General features: G+C 39.8%; 1 protein-coding gene across 5 annotated transcripts in view; it reads left to right on the top strand.

The window, feature by feature from the left end:
• DOCK8 (dedicator of cytokinesis 8) overlaps positions 1 to 16,301 on the top strand; it is a 216,620-nt gene that overhangs the window by 114,484 nt on the left and 85,835 nt on the right. The window lies entirely within an intron of this gene.

Raw genomic sequence — 16,301 nt, forward strand, 5'->3', positions numbered from 1 at the left:
AGAGGGATACCCTTCTTTGATACCATCTCTCATGTCTTCTTCCAGAGTTGAGTTCCAACTCAGCCAAACTCTTATCATCAGAATGGGAATCTAGACATCAAAAAATGTCTTTCTGTAGATCAGGAAGAGGTGAAGTCCACACAGCTGACTATTAACCCTTAGGATGATTTGGGCATGGGGACAGCCCCTGTGGACTTGTCACACTGGTGTGAGTGTGGGGCGTGAGAACAACCCCCTCAGCTCCTTCCTCACCCTCTTGTTCAGGGACAGAGAGAGTGAAATATTTTCCCTTTGAAAAACTATGACTACTGTTGATGCATCCACCTAACCAGCACATCTAAGCCCCTGCCGTATGCCAGGCACTGTGCTTGATGTTGATAGACAAGGAGAGGTGACTGGCTGCCTCTGGGAGCAAACCCCAGTGTCCTAGAAGACACCAGAATTACTCAAAACCACCCCAATCTACCAGTCTGATATGCAGCTTCATCCTGCAGCCACCTTGAGATCTTTCAAAGTTGTCCACGCAAGCCTTATCTCTCACTAGCTGCCCAGAGCTGCATATGATTATAGAGGTGGCCGAAGGCATCTCAAATATTTATTTCCTAACTTCTCTATTTCAAAAATGTCCTTCCCCAACCCCAACCAAGGCCTATGGCAATATTAAAAACATTGGAAGTGATCAAATTAGCATCTTGATGAATAGTGTTGTTTTGCTCATTGGTCATTTCTTTGAATGGACAGGAGACCATTAAAGGGTCTGTCCAAAATTAGAATAAAAAGTCAGCTTTAGAAACAGAAAAAACTGGCAAGTTTCTGGTATGCATACGGGTTTCTTCTTTGCTGGCAGATTTATTTTAGGAAACTATTTGCAAAGCCTGGAAAAAAATGTTCTCTCTCTGTCCATTAAAGGAACATGCAGGTTAGTTCCTACTAGTTCTCCAAGTGACACTTCAGTACGATGGCCTTTTAAAAGAAATGCAGCATAGTCTAGTTTTGGTATCCAAACAGTGTATTTAAACTTGAATTTTAGGTCTTGTACAAAGACCTAATATTATTCAAATATTTGTTTTGCTTTTATTTGCAGGAGATTTTCTTTAAAACTTTGTGGGTTCAGAGGAGAGGGACAGATATTAGTATAGGTACTTTTTAGTATCTTCTCTTTTGTGTAAACTGTCATAGCCTCTTTAGGGGACATTAGTTAATAACATCAGAAACTAGAACCAAAGAAAAAGTATTTATATTTTTAGAAATTCTCAAGCTTTTTTAAACTTACTTGGAGATTGAATTGACTCCAAGGAGGCTCTTTTGAGATTAAGAATATTTCCCCACAGGTAGTTATTGCATTATGCTCCACAGACAAGAGGATAACTCTGTGACTAATTCAAGAGGCAGAAATTTTAAAGCCATTTTTTTCAAGGAAACATCTGTTTAAGTATCAGAGAATAACCTAATGTATACTTGAAGAAATAAATGCACTTGTCTTAGTTACTACTCATTGATGCCTCCCCAAAACTTCACAGCTTAGAGCAACAGTTAGGATTCAGCTTGTGTGAATTATCCAGTTGTACTCTAACTGGGTGTTCCTACTCAGGCCCTTCAAATAGCTGTGATCAATATATCAGCCAAGGTTGAGTCTTCCCAGCGGCTCCCTGGAGGAGGATCTGCTTCCAAGCTCACTCTGTGGTGGTGGGAAGAATCCGTTGTTCCTGGGTTGTTGGACTGAGGGCCTCAGTTCCCCACCAGTTATCAGATAGAGGCATCACTGAGACCCTTGCCACATTGGTCTCTTCCAAGGGCAGCTCACAATATGGCAACTGGCTTCATCAGAACAAGCAAGGTGGAAGCCAGAGTCTTTTTGTAACCTAATCGCAAAAGTCCTATCCCATCCTCATTCAAAGCCAGTCACTAAGTCTAACCCATATTCACAGGAGGAGCATCACACAGGCAAGACCACCAGGAGGCAAGGTTGACTGGCAGTTATCTTAGAAGCTGCTAGCGCAGTTCTTAACCAAGCTACCTGTTTTAATCAGCTTTTTTCACTGCTGTGACTGAAAGACCTGACAGGAACAATTGCAGAGGAGGAAAGTTTATTTGGGGGTTCACAGTTTCAGAGGTCCCAGTCCATATGCAGCCGGCTCCATTCCTTGGAACTCAAGGTAAGGCTGAACATCATGGCGGAAGAGTGTGGTGGAAGGAAGTGGCTCATGTGCTGACCCAGAAGCAGAGAGATTCCACTCACCAGATACAAAATATAAATCCCAAAGCCACACCCCCAATGGCTACCTCCTCCAGTCACCTTCAGTATCCACCTTCAGTTGCCACTCAGTTAATCCCCATTGGATGACTAATTCACTGATTGGGTTAAGGCTCTCAATCATTTCTCCTCTCAAGCTTCTTGCATTGTCTCACACATGAGCTTTTGGGGGACACCTCAGATCAAAGCCATAACACCACCAAAAATTGAGAGAGCTCCAGTTTTATGGATTGGAAAGAACACAGAGGGTGGAGGCAAACAAGGGAGTCTGGGTGAGTCCTGTGGATGCCACAGGAAAGGCTGTCTAGGGAAAACATCCCCACCAGCCTGGTATATCTCCAGCACAGCTGCAAGGCATCACTTCCTAATAAAAGAAAAATAACCAGTTTTGACAGATCTTCAAAATCGAGAAGTGTCCTTTCCCCCACCTGCTGGCTAGACACACTCCAAAGAAATAAACCTGCAAAGTAGGGGAGAATTTTTTTTTACCTAAGTTAAAGCAGATTTCCCACATTTTCTTATATTTGGTAGTTGGGGACCAGGGGAAACCCTGAACTACTATATATACGAAAGGATAAGGTTATTTCTCCTCTTGGCCAGCACCCCAGTACCTTGTTCACCCCACCCCTCTCTAATCCCCCACCATATACTCCCCAAGCACCTGAAGATCCATGTGTGTGTGTGTGTGTGTGTGTGTGTGTGTGTGTATGTGTGTGTTTGGTACCAAGTACACTGAGCAAAAGCTATGAAGGGTAAAATTTGCAGGATGTCTGAAATGTACACTGCTTGAGTTGTTACAACCCCACCCCATAAAAAAAATACATTCTTGTATTTGTAGGCATCCAAAAAATAACTGAAATGGAGTTCTAATAAACCAAGTGGGGGCTTAATCTATAGAACAAATTCCTGAGCCCTCCCTGTATGAAAAGCACAAGGACAAATAAGATAAATATCCAAATCACTTAGACCCTTTAAACCACATCACAGGTGCCATGGGGAACAGCCAGAAGTTGATAGCAATACATTTGTCCAATAAATGTTTTGAATATTTTGTTAGTCTCAAATTTAAGAAAAATTATAGTATAAAAAAATTTTGATTTGGGTGCCTTTTGACCTTTCCTTGCTTTGTAATTCTCCTCGACCCCTTCAACCCCCTTCCCCCAGCCCAAGTTTGCATCCAGATCTCACTAAACAATGCCTCCTGGTAATGACTCCCTTCTCTTTCAGCTTCTTTCTCCATTCACATTTTCAGTCCATAAGTCCAGCCTCTTTGTAAGAAAAAATGCTGAGTAAACTAATTCCTACTAAAATGAGGGTGAATGATACATAAACCTCTTAATCCATTAAATCTGCTAAGCAGAGTTTCAAAAGGAAATTTGGGGACATGGATACCTTAACTGGTAAAATTTCAGTTCAGCAGAGTTTAAAAATATTTTCAAGCAGGGTTAGAGGGAGATTTATTTTTTGTTTATTAAAGGAGTCAGGTTCCGCCCCCCGCCCCCACCAGGTTTCAAATGCTTGAATATTTGTGATTCTTTTTAATAGAAACCTGACCTGAGATTCTGCTTTCCAAAGCAAAAGAAATGTGAGTTCTGATTGCTCATTTAAAAGGAATTTTTAACCTACCTCCTAAAAAGGCATGGGATGGGGATTGATGTCATAGAAAAATTACCCTACAAATATCATAGTAGCTGTGAGTATTCAAATAATGTTCAAAGACAAACTATTGGATTCAAACCCCCGCACACAAAACAAAAAGACAACTTATTGGGAGTAATGATAGTTGTTTTATACAAAATCACCATATCTGATATTCAAGATGCAGTTCATTGATTGAGAAAGCATAAATAACCCAAAAATTATTTTAAGAGGGTGTAATAAGAGGTATTAGGGCTGGCTATCATTTGGGTTTCTCTTCTTTGATTTCTGGTTTTGAGTGCATTTGTTTTACATAAAAAATTGCAGAAAGGGAATACTGGGTCACTTATTGTAGAGTTTCTAAACAATTTGGTAACGTTTTCTCTATGGCTTCTTAACTACATTTGCTTTGGGGGCTGGAGCAGAGGTCCCTGATGTTCAGAGAACAGAGCCAGCCTTGATCCAGAACATGGCAGCCTCACCCAAGGAGCACAAGGTCACTTGGGGACACACTACTGCTGGAAACCACCCCAGTGCTTCCTTGCAGTCCTGTCCCCTCCCCCAGCACAGGCAGTCTCCTGCCACTCTGTCTATGCCCTGGAACAGGTTTCACACTCTGTTTTCCTCCATCTGAATTCTTAAGGTGGCCTTTCTCTTCATCCTACATAGCAGGGGGGTTTCTTCCCATTTTTTCACTGATTTCTTTGTGAGTTTGCATTTTGATCTGACCTAAAATGTCAGAAACAGGAATAGACACAAACAATGTCATGAGTCTGTCATCATAGAATGACAAGAGAGGACCTGGCCAGTGTTCTATTTATATGCACTTATTTATGAAACTTCCCATTTTAAAAAAGGGACTGAGGCAGCTTATAGAGATTGTATAACAAGGTATGAAATTTTCTGGGTGAAAATAAACTAAGGAGAGGGAAATCAATCAAAATCTGGTTAAGTTTATTTTACAAAATACATCTTAATGTCTGACAATTCCTCTAAAGGCACCTGCAAATTTGTCATCGAGCTTCCTAGTAGCCGAGGGGCAGAGACTCACAATGATCTATAAGATTCATGTCTGCCAAATTAAAAACAAACCAGCTCTTTTGAATTAGTACTTCTCAAACTTGAATATGCATTAAATCGCCTGTGCAGGTTGATCCAGCAGGTCTGTGCTGCATTTCTAACTGGTCTGGGGTGGGGGATGAGTACTCATGTTAGTTACTGCCCCAGCATCCTCGGAACATCCTTTGAGTAGTATAGTTTTATCTCACTTGTAAGCATGTATTTACAAAGCGTGCTTCCACTTTAAAAGAAAAAAAGAAAAAGAAAAAAAAAAAAAGCTACATTAGGTTTGCAAGCTTCTTAGGGTATTCCAGGACATATAAAATATTGACCTCTAAGATTTCTACATTTAATTTGCTCTTGATGAATTTAAAATGTCCACACCTCTAACATAAGGGGACAACACTCTCATCTTAGTGCTATGCAATTTCAAATCTATTTTTTTTTTAAATCTTATAGATTGTTTAGGGGGGATGTTTTTTAGTCAGTATAAATATTTTAAGATCACATTAGCTTTAACTTCTGGTGGATCTGATTGTTGACCAAAGACACTATTTACTATTGTTCGTAGAAGTAGGTGGGTCTAACTCAGAGCACCTGGATTTGAATTGCATTGTACCATTTGCTATCTGTGTTAGTTGGGCAGGTTATGTAGTCTCTCTCTGTCTTTACTTTCTCATGAAACCAGTGAGGCTAGGTATCTGTCATAGGTGTTTAGAAACAGTGCCTGCAAATAGAATAAAGTAATGTTAGCTATTTTTATTACTGTATCTAAAATAGACTTTCCTGGCAGTGAAATATGTATGATAAACTAAAATCACCTCCTCAGCCAATTGCCTTGAAATACCTTGAAAAAAATATATCTAGATATGCAGTTTTCTTTTGAATACTAAAGAAAAAAACACCAGGTAACTCTAAGATCTTACTGCTATTAGTAGCCATTTGAGATTCACTCTGATAGAATCAGTTTGTTGCCAACAAACTGCTGAAGAGAGTAAAGGGCACTGACCTTTTTTGGTAGTTTTCCAATGAGAGCATCTTATTTGTTGGTACAATTGGTTTTGCTGCATTTCCACTGCAGAAAATAATTCATCAGCTCCCTCACTCTGTCTTTGCAAAAAAAAAAAAAGACTAGAGAGGGAGAGTTTTAAAACACAAGTAAAGAAAAAGAAATTACTTTGAAATTGCCAAACTTGTTAGGTTGAGGAAAATAGAAAGCTTTTTATGTGTAGGACTGTGGCAGTGGTGGACTATCAGGAGAGCCAGGTACATATCACTAGTAATATGCTACTAAACCAACACAAATGTCTCAGGCTGTAAGAAAACTAACAAAGCCAGTCATGGTGGCGTATGCCTGTAATCCCAGTGGCTCAGGAGGCTGAGGCAGGAGCATCACAAGTTCAAAGCCAGCCTCAGCAACTTAGTGAGGCCCTAAGCAACTTAGTGAGACACTGTTTCAAAATAAAAATAAAAGAGGCTGGGGATGTGACTCAGTATTTAAGCAACCCTGGGTTCAATCCCCAGCACCAAAAAAAAGAGAAAACTAATCAAATATAAAAACTAATTTTTCTGGTATTTTATTCTCTCCCCCTTTTCCAATATTCATATCCAAGGATTATTTTTAAAGATTTCTCTAAGTTGGAAGCACCTGACTACATGATATTTAAAACATGTTAAATATGTACCTACTTTCTCATTTATTAAATGCACTTTACATATAATTTTGTAGCAGTCTACAAACTAGGGGGAAATTTTTTTTAATTGCAAGTTAAAATTAGTAGTTTTGTCATTGACTGATGAAATTTTGCATAAAATAAGCATTTAATTAAAAATTCATTAATTCTGATTTTAAGGTTTTTTTCATGTTTTATAGCTAATAATTTGGGGGATCTCAGACTTTTTTATGGAATCCTAAGATGTCCATAGGTCCTAGGCTCTATGCTTGTCATCGTGAATGTTAAAGTCCCACCCACAACCCAATCCCAGCTCAGAGTAGAAATTTGTCCAACACTTGCTAACTAACTGGTAAAAAATGAATTTCAGTGACAAATGGAAGTGGACTTCTGAATGTGCCCTTATTTCACCATTTTCTGGAATGCAACATGTTAACCTGGGGGCTTGTAACCAGAAAGACACAGAGACTGAGGAAACTGAAAGAGAGACAAAGAGAACACACATAAAGACACAGAGAAAGCATTAGACATTGAGAGAAACTAAAAAACAGAGAGGGAAATCCCAAGAGATGGGTCAGTTCTCTAAGTAATATACATTAATATCTCACAATTCAGCAGAATGGTTGAAGATACGTTTTAAAATCCACTCCGCTGTTGGACACAATCCTCGTAAGATCATCCGAATCTGTGTATTTTACAGTTTACAAAGCAGTTCTCAGGTATCCTTACATTGAGACTGAACCCAAACCCTTTTTAGTACAGGTGAGGAAATTGATTAGTTCTTCTTGTATATGTGAAGCATTTTGCAGTGTTTCAAAGGACCCAGTGTCTTCCTTGGTTAGGGCCACTGATGACGCATCTCCATACAAACCCATCTCTTCTGGTATAAAAGCAGCTTCAATTACAGGCCCTACTGATTTTCAACAGGCCACAAAATCAGCAATTCTTTTTCTTTTTTTCTTTTTTTAAGTGTGTATTTGATAGTATGACTTTGTTGCAAACTGTTCATTGAAATTTCAGGAAGAAGACTAAAATTGATACCTATTCCATTTCAAAATCAAACCCACTCTTTTATCTCCCCACACAGTCTTCTAATGTTTACCTTTCGTTCATTCCAGTGTTTGTATATTGAAAGCCCTGTCAGATATAAAAATTTTATCTTCCAAGTTTGCGCTGAGAGCATAAGGCATTTAACTCCCTTCAGTCCTACTTTCAAAGAGATACACACACAAAACAGAAGTACCTAGGGTTGTTTGTTCTTGAACAATTACAGTTAATTCCTTAATTCTCTTTGGTATGTCCAAGGCCCTGTATTGAAATATTCTCAGAGGACAGAGGGCTAGGCTTCTGGTTTTATGACACAACTGATTGGTACCCCATTTACCTTGGCAGGTGTGGGGTGAGTGACACAGAAAAATTTTTTTCATTCAAAACATGGTTTAAGTTGCCATTACCAAGAATGGAAGACACATAAACGTTGCATCATGGGGTTAACTTGCACCTCCACCCTTCATAACCAGGCTTTTTTCACAAAAGAAATAACCCCAATATCATGACTCTCTTACCCCCTCTGGCTTATTCTGCTAAAATAAGGTCAACTCAAATGATCAATAATGTCTACTCATCCATCCCTTTCATCACAGAAAGTATCTGCCCTGAAGAACTCAGCATTCTCCAACTTCTGCTCCAGCAGCTTCATTTTCTCATTAAATTTCTCCCTGTACCTCATCCCTGCACCTTGCTGATGCTGGGAGCTTGGCTACTGCTGACAGAGGCCTTTGTTCTTCCTGTCAGTCTGCTCAGCTCTCCTCTTAAGGCATTCTGTTCTTTCTCCCTGTTCTGGCTGACTGCTAGAAGCTCAGCTGCAGAGCAGTTCAAAGTGTCCAGTTGCTTAAACTGGGGGCTGGTGTGCTTTCTTGCTATAGCTCACTTGCTCCAAGCTATGGAAGTCCCTGGGAAAGCACATGGTGGTCATCTTGGGAATAAGGGACAAGGGTAGGTTTTTTCCCTTGTTTCTGTACACTGAATGAGGCTAAACTTAGGATAAGCCAAACTAATGTTTCTTGCATTGTGACTTTGAATGATTTTGAGGTCAGTTTGGATTAAGGAAATAAAAGAGGGTCCCTAAATGGTAAGAACAGATAGGTTTGGTCCACAATTTGATGAAAGAATAACTGAATTCCACACTTATCCCCAAGGCCTGCTCCTTTACAGCAGTTTAAAAATAAGCTGAGCACTGGAGGTATAGCTCAGTGTAGAATACTACCTAGCATCCCATAGGACATAGGTTCCATCCCCATACTCTGGCAAATCAATCAATAAAAATAAGTTAAGGGTGTGTTGCTGAATCTGTGAGAGAAAAAAAAAAATAGAGTTTCCAAAAACAGTTTTTAACCAAGAGAAGCCATCTAAAGAATTCTGGAAAGAAGCTGATTACTGATGACTACTAACTGTCCCATTCTCTATGTATGGTGCATATGACTGAAGAAAACCATTTTGAGCCACATTTAGGGAAAGATAAGATTATCTTAAATGCTTTGTGCATGGACTAGACCTATAGTTACTAAAGACTTTCAGAATAACTTTGTCATAACAAGTGATTCATATTTAGGGCATGGGCTATAAACTCACAAATCCTTAGATAATGTTATTCTTAGGATTTTTCTGTGGCAAGTATGAGGCATTTCATTTATCAAATATAAAATATTAAGAGCCTGTTTATCAGGTTGTTAATAATTACTCTTATCTGGTTTAGGCACTGTGGATTACTGACTGTGCAGGCAGATCTTCCCTCCCAAGACAAAACATTACTATTCTCTTCTACTTGTTATTTAACAGGATGCCAGTTTAACAAAACCTATTACTTAGTATTTTTATCAATTAAAAAAAATGGTGATCCCTAGGAAAAGCATCTCAAAAAAATTTTAGGGAAAGTCATCCAACTTTTCTGATAATGACCTGCAAAAAGAGATGTGGGACTAGACTCTCTTGAAGTTTCCTTGCAGCTCTATGCTCCATAGAAAGTGCATGAAGCCTGGGCAGAGCAGACTACCTGTGCTGGTGAGGGTGGAATACAGGAGCTAGCAGCCCCTTCAGAATCAACGTGCTAAACTGTTGACTGAGTTGCTGTTGTGTAGGACAGGGTCACGGTACCCCCTATATGGGGCCTAGGACATGTGTGGTGACAGCCAACCTGATTATCCAGTCTGGCAGGGCTACTTCTGCTGTGAGTTACACAGCCCTTTTCATCTAGCTACTTCAAAGCATTTTTACAAACTTTGGCTCATTATTCCTCCAACCAACAGCATTAAAGCAAGGTTGATTGGTGTCTTTTCAATTAACTCAAAGATTAAGAAACTGAGCAAAACAGAATTTTAGACGTATTCTTCCAAAAGTATGCTGCATTGCAGAGGAGCAAAAACATAAAGTGTTCATCACCATTTTATAATTGAAAAAAAAAAGGAAAAAATCTAAATGCTTATTTTCGGAGGTAGTATAAATTATGATACATTCATATTATGGAATATCATGCAGCCATTAAAATAATTTTTATTAAAACTTGTTTTAGGGGCTGTGGTTGTGACTCAGTGGTGAAGTGCTTACCTAGCATGTGTGAGACCCTGGGTTCCATCCTCAGCACCACATAAAATCTGATAAAATAAAGGTATTGTGTCCATCTACAACTAAAAAATAAATAAATTTTTAAAAAAAGACTTGCTTTAGTTAGCTTTTGTATTGCTGTGACCAAAATATCTGACAAGATCATCTTAGAGGAGAGAAAGTTTATTTTGGAGCTCATAGTTTCAGAGGTCTTAGGCCATAAATGGCCGTCTCCATTTGCTCTGAGCCCAAGGTGAGACAGCGTATCATGACCCACCTCCTCCAGCCGCCCACCTGCCTACAGTTAACACCCAGTCAGTCCATTCCAACCAGGATAAACTGATGGGTAACAGCTCTCACAATTCAGTCATTTCCCCTCTGAATATTCCTGCATTTACACAGGAGATTCTAGGAAACACCTCATACCCAAACACTCATAAGACTATTTAGTCATGTTGGGAAAAAATATCATAATTGAACAATGTTAAGTAACACAAAAATAAAATAAAGCTTTGTATATTCAGTAAAGAGATTTAATGTATAGAGGAAAAGACTAAATGGCAATCTTCTAAAGTTTTAACAGTGATTTTTCTCAGTGCAGGGGGACATTGAGTGGTGGCCATTTTCTTCTTTATGCTTTTTCTGTACTTTTGGTGACTCAGGATTGGCACACGGAACTTTCTTATTTTGCTTTCATAATTATATGTGTATATATGATAATTATGTGATTGTGAAAGAGAAGAGAGAGGGTGTGTGAGACAGTGGAGTGGACCAATTAAATAGAATGGTAGGAGAGACCTGTAGGGTGTGTCCTGGGAGCTGAATACCAAGAGATGAGAAAGAGCCCATCATTCAGAGACCTGGGGAGAGCTCCAGGAATCGCGGGATGAAAACCTTGGGGTGGGAGTAGTTTGAAAATGACCTTGGTCTTAAAAAAGGCCAGTGTGTAAAAGTGCTGAGAGAGAAGGTCTAAGAATTTTCCAAGAGGCAGATGATGTAGGACCTGTAACAATGAGTTTGAGAAACTCTTGCAGGTACCTGACACAACCTGTTTTACATTTTTTGAAAAAAATCCTTCTCACCGGTACAAAAGGAGTAGATTATAAGGAGCAAGGGTAGAAGTCCTGGGCAATTGAGAAAGCATGGCAGTGGTCTAAGTGGAGAGACAGGGACAGGGTGGGGTCACGGTGGAGTGCACCTAACTTATCAGCCGCGTGGGGGAAATGATCATCATCATAGCTGTCCCTAGTTAAGTTCTTGCTCATTAAGGCCCTCTATAGTCTACAGGTTGGAGCTATGATCAGTCCCATTGGGATTTTGGAAAGGCTAAGTTACTTGCCCAAGGCCATACGGCTAAAAGAGGCAAAGGAGGAATACCACAGGTGCTCAAATGAACATTAGCTCTCTTGAATGAGTGGCAGCAGTGGAGATGAACAAGAGCAATGGGCAGAGAGGGGTCTGTACCCCACATGCATCCCACACCCCAACTGTAAACTCTTCTGCCATCCATCACTACCCCCACATCCACTCCCAATAGCAATTGTGTTCTCCTCTGTCTCCTGCCATCAGGGTTGGGCTGCGTTACGTGGACAGAGCAAGATCTGGGGGTGCTGCTGAGTTAGCTGTGAGGTACAGTGGAACCAGCATTGCCCTGAACCCTGTGACTGGTCGTGGCTGACCCACAGAGTGAGCTGACACTTTACCTTGAGGGCCTTAGTTTAGTCATCTTAAAAAGTTGGGGTTCAAGCCTCTCAACTGCAGCATCTTCACCTGTCACGGCCTGTTACCTGCTCTCCTGGGTAGGGCCTCTATGCTTAACCGATATTTGATGCTCATTGAGTATTCTGCCATTTAAATTCACTTCCTTTTGATGAAATTGTTGCCTCACATATATCTTCTTTTTCATTTGAATATAAGTGGTCAACGCAGCCAGTAATGAGCCCGTTAAAAGAGTCCAATGAAAGGACAAGATGGAAACTAGAAAGAACTGGGAGCAAAGGCCAGAAATCAAGGGAGAAACTTGTGCCAGTTGCCTCCACATCAGGGCAATGATACCATTGTGCAAAGAACCCAGAAAGACCACAAGATTACAGCAACTCAAATCTGTTCCCAGCATGGTCACCCCATTGTGCCTCCAGTGAGTCTCCCAATTTAGAGATACTGGATTAAATGAAAAATAGGAACTGCTACTTACTTGTCTATGTACTTTTTTTTTTTTTTTTTAAGACAGGGTCTCAGTAAGTTGCTGAGGCTGGCCTTGAACTCAAGATCTTCTTGCCCCAGCTTCCCAAGTACCTAAGACTACAGGAGTGCACACCATGCCCAGCTCCTTTGTGTTCTTGACAGTTCCAAATATTGTTTTTGTTCTTGAATCTCTGAGGGCATTCATTACTGAGCAAGATGTTTGAGGAGAGAATCCTTATGCTATGGCTTTTCCTTCCCTGATGTGGGATGTTCTTCTGTAGCCAGATACATTTATTTCAATGTTTTTCCAAGTGATTTCTAAAAATATTAAACGTGTGAAATACATTGTGAAAGAATAAACAAATGGATTGAGTTCTGAGGTCAAAACACTTGGGGAGTCAGGCACCAGTGAGGTACAACTACAATCCCAGCAACTTGAGAGGCCGAGACAAAAGGATCAGCAGTTCAAAATCAACCTGGGCAACTGAACAAGACCCTGTCTCAAAATAAAAAATAAAAAGGATTGAAAATGTAGCTCCGTGGCAGAGCACCCCTGGGTCCATCCCCAGGACAACAACAATAACAACAAACATTTGAGGAAAAGAAGCCTTGTCCTCACTCTAGGGCATTCAAATGCACACGAGCCTGTTTATCTTGATTCACCCCAGTCTTTCCCAACAGTGTTTGATCACACTATTGTGTGATTCCCACTCCCGACCTCTTCCCTATATACTTGATAACACTTTACAGAGCCCTGGGGGTCCCTGGAACTGATTGGGAAATGCAAGTTTGTGATGCAGTTTTCAGTGACCACCAAGCTAATGGAATCAGATTAATAGCTGGTATGAGACTAGGTGAGGTTTTTATGACCCTCAAAGAAATAAGTGTCTTTGCTTTCAGTAATGGTAAGTTGCCCATGAAATATACTATGCAATACAAAGTTCAAACTTGCTCTGAAAATAAAGATAGACTATGGGATGTGAAAAGAAAAGATAAGCCTGGTTCCCAATTCTAACCTTCCTAATCTAGTATGTATTTAATTTTGAAGACTGATTCATTTCGAAAAAGAAATTCTCTCACATCCTTTTACCAAACCAGAACATAGGGATTTTGAGCGCTCTCTCTCTCTCTCTCTCTCTCTCTCTCTCTCTCTCTCTCTCTCTCTCTCTCTCTCTCTCTCTCTCTCTCTCTCTCTGTTCAGCAGATACTAAATGATTTCCTCAGGGTACTCTGTGGTCCATCAAAAGCATGTCCACTCATCCTACTCATTTGGTCCTGTCTTTTGCTTTCAGTTTTCCAGTCCCTGACTGCCCTAGACCTCATTGGTTAAGTAGATTTAAATTTTCATCTTCTGCCTCATATCTGATTATTAACTTCACACTTTTCCGATGGAACATACTTTGCATTTGAATATGGGCCCACTAGGTTATTTAATTTAAGTATATGTATGAAAGGGAAGAAATCTGCTGGGTATATCTGTGTAGATCTGTACTGTATGAATTCACATGTATACAGCTATAGTCCTCAAATGTGGGTGATTTTGACCCCCCAGGGAATATTTGATAAAATCTGAAGACATTTTTGGTTGTCACAGCTGAGTGGGGTGAGATCTCAGTGGTATCCTATAGGTGAGGACTAGGGATGCTGCTAAGCATCCTGCAGTGCACAGGTCAGCTCCATTCAACAAAGAATCATCTAGTCCAAAAGGTCAGTAGTGGCCAGGTTAAGAAACCCTGGTGTCTGTTAATATGCAAATCCTTATGAAGTATTATGAGACCCCACTTCACTGGTGGAATGTCTGGTGACCTGGACTTCCTTCTCCTCTCCTAGTATTCAATCCACACAAAGGTGGTTTTGGTATCTTGGAAGTCCTTGGGGGCAAGAATGTGTCTGTTTGGGGAGAAGATATGGCCTGGAAGTTAAAAGAGAGATGGGCCAAGAGTGAATAAGACAAACACTTTCCCAAAGGACATGACACCAATACAACCAACCTTTGTTTTACTATTGACACTCTAATAATGAAACCAAAGATTGAAGGTAGACATGTTGTTGAGAGACGTCAGAGTACCACAGTATGAAAAGCCATTCTTAGCATTTCAGTAGGAGATTTCGCTGGGGTAGTGATGTATGGTTAAGAGCACCGGCTGCCTGGCTTAAATCCTGACTCTGCCATTTCCTAGCCATATAGTTTGGCATGTGTTATTCCATATTTCTGTGTCTCATTTTTTCCTCACTTCTAATATGGGGATGATAATGTGGGTATGATGACAATCACAATGGTTCTTACCTAAAGGATAATTATGAAAATTAAACAAGTTAATAAATATGAAGTAGTTGGGTTTGTGGGGGTTATTTGACTTTTTGTTTTTTGATACTAGGACTTGAACCCAGGGCCTCACACATGCTAGGCTGAGCTACATCCCCAACTCTACATATGAAGCATTTAAAATATTACCTGACTCAGGATAAATCCCGTATAAATTTTAATATTATTACTCTTTCTTTGAGTCAGAACTACTCTTCATCAAAAATATGCAAATATTCCTTTATTCACCATAGGTTTACTTAGCAACTATTATGTCCCAGGCACTAATCTAGCTGCTGAAGATATATCAGTGAATCAAAAAGCATCAGATAAAAATCCCTATCCACAGATTCAAACTAAAAAGCTTTCTCTCAGCAAAGGAAACTATCAGCAATGTGAAGAGAGAGCCTACAGAGTGGGAGAAAAATCTTTGCCACTCATACTTCAGATAGAGTACTAATCTTCAGAATATATAAAGAACTCAAAAAACTTTACACCAAGAATACAAATAACTCACTCAACAAATGGGCTAAGGAAATGAACAGACACTCACAGAAGAAGATCTGCAAGCAATCAACAGATATATGAAAAAATGTTCAACATCTCTAGTAATAAGAGAAATGCAGTCAAAACTACCCTAAGATTCCATTTCACCCCAATTAGAATGGCGATTATCAAGAATACAAGCAACAATAGGTGTTGGCAAGGATGTGGGGAAAAAGGTACACTCATACATTGCTGGTGGGGTTGCAAATGAATGCAGCCACTCTGGAAAGCAGTGTGGAGATTCCTTAGAAAACTTTGAATGAACCACCATTTGACCCAGCTATCCCACTCCTTGGTCTATACCCAAAGGACTTAAAATCAGCATACTACAACGATGCAGCCACATCAATGTTCATAGCTGCTCAATTTACAGTAGCCAGATTGTGGAACCAACCTAGATGCCCTTTAATTGATGAATGGATAAAAAAAACTATGGTATATATATATATACAATGGAATATTACTCAGCCATAAAGAATAAAATTATGGCATTTGCAGGCAAATGGATGAAATTGGAGAATATCATGCTAAGTGAGATAAGCCAATCCCAAAAAATCAAAGGACAAATGATCTCGCTGATAAGTGGATGATGATACATAATGGGGGGTGGGAGGGAGGCAAGAATGGAGGAAGGAGGGACTTTATAGAGGGAAAAGAGGGGTGGGAGAGGTGGTGTAAACAAAATATAACAGAAGGAATCAAACATCATCACCCTATGTAACTGTATGATTACACAAATGGTATGCCTCTACTTCATGTACAACCAGAGAAACAAGTTGGACCCCATTTGTTTAAAATTTAAAAAAAAATCCCCGAGCTTACATTTAGTGGAATATACTAGAAATAATGTAAATAGAAAAAGTATATGCAAATTATGCTTAGCCTAGTATCAGTTACTTGTTGAATAAATGAATATATTACTCATGTTGTTGTCATTATATAATGATTGGACTTGGAAGTTTGTTCTGACCTCCTACACAAGAGGGAAATTTATATTAATACAGAGCACCATGCCAATAGGAAATGGAAACTACCACGTAAA

The sequence above is a fragment of the Sciurus vulgaris genome (genome assembly GCF_902686455.1).
Source record: "Sciurus vulgaris genome assembly, chromosome: 15".
In the NCBI taxonomy this organism is placed as follows: Eukaryota; Metazoa; Chordata; class Mammalia; order Rodentia; family Sciuridae; genus Sciurus; species Sciurus vulgaris.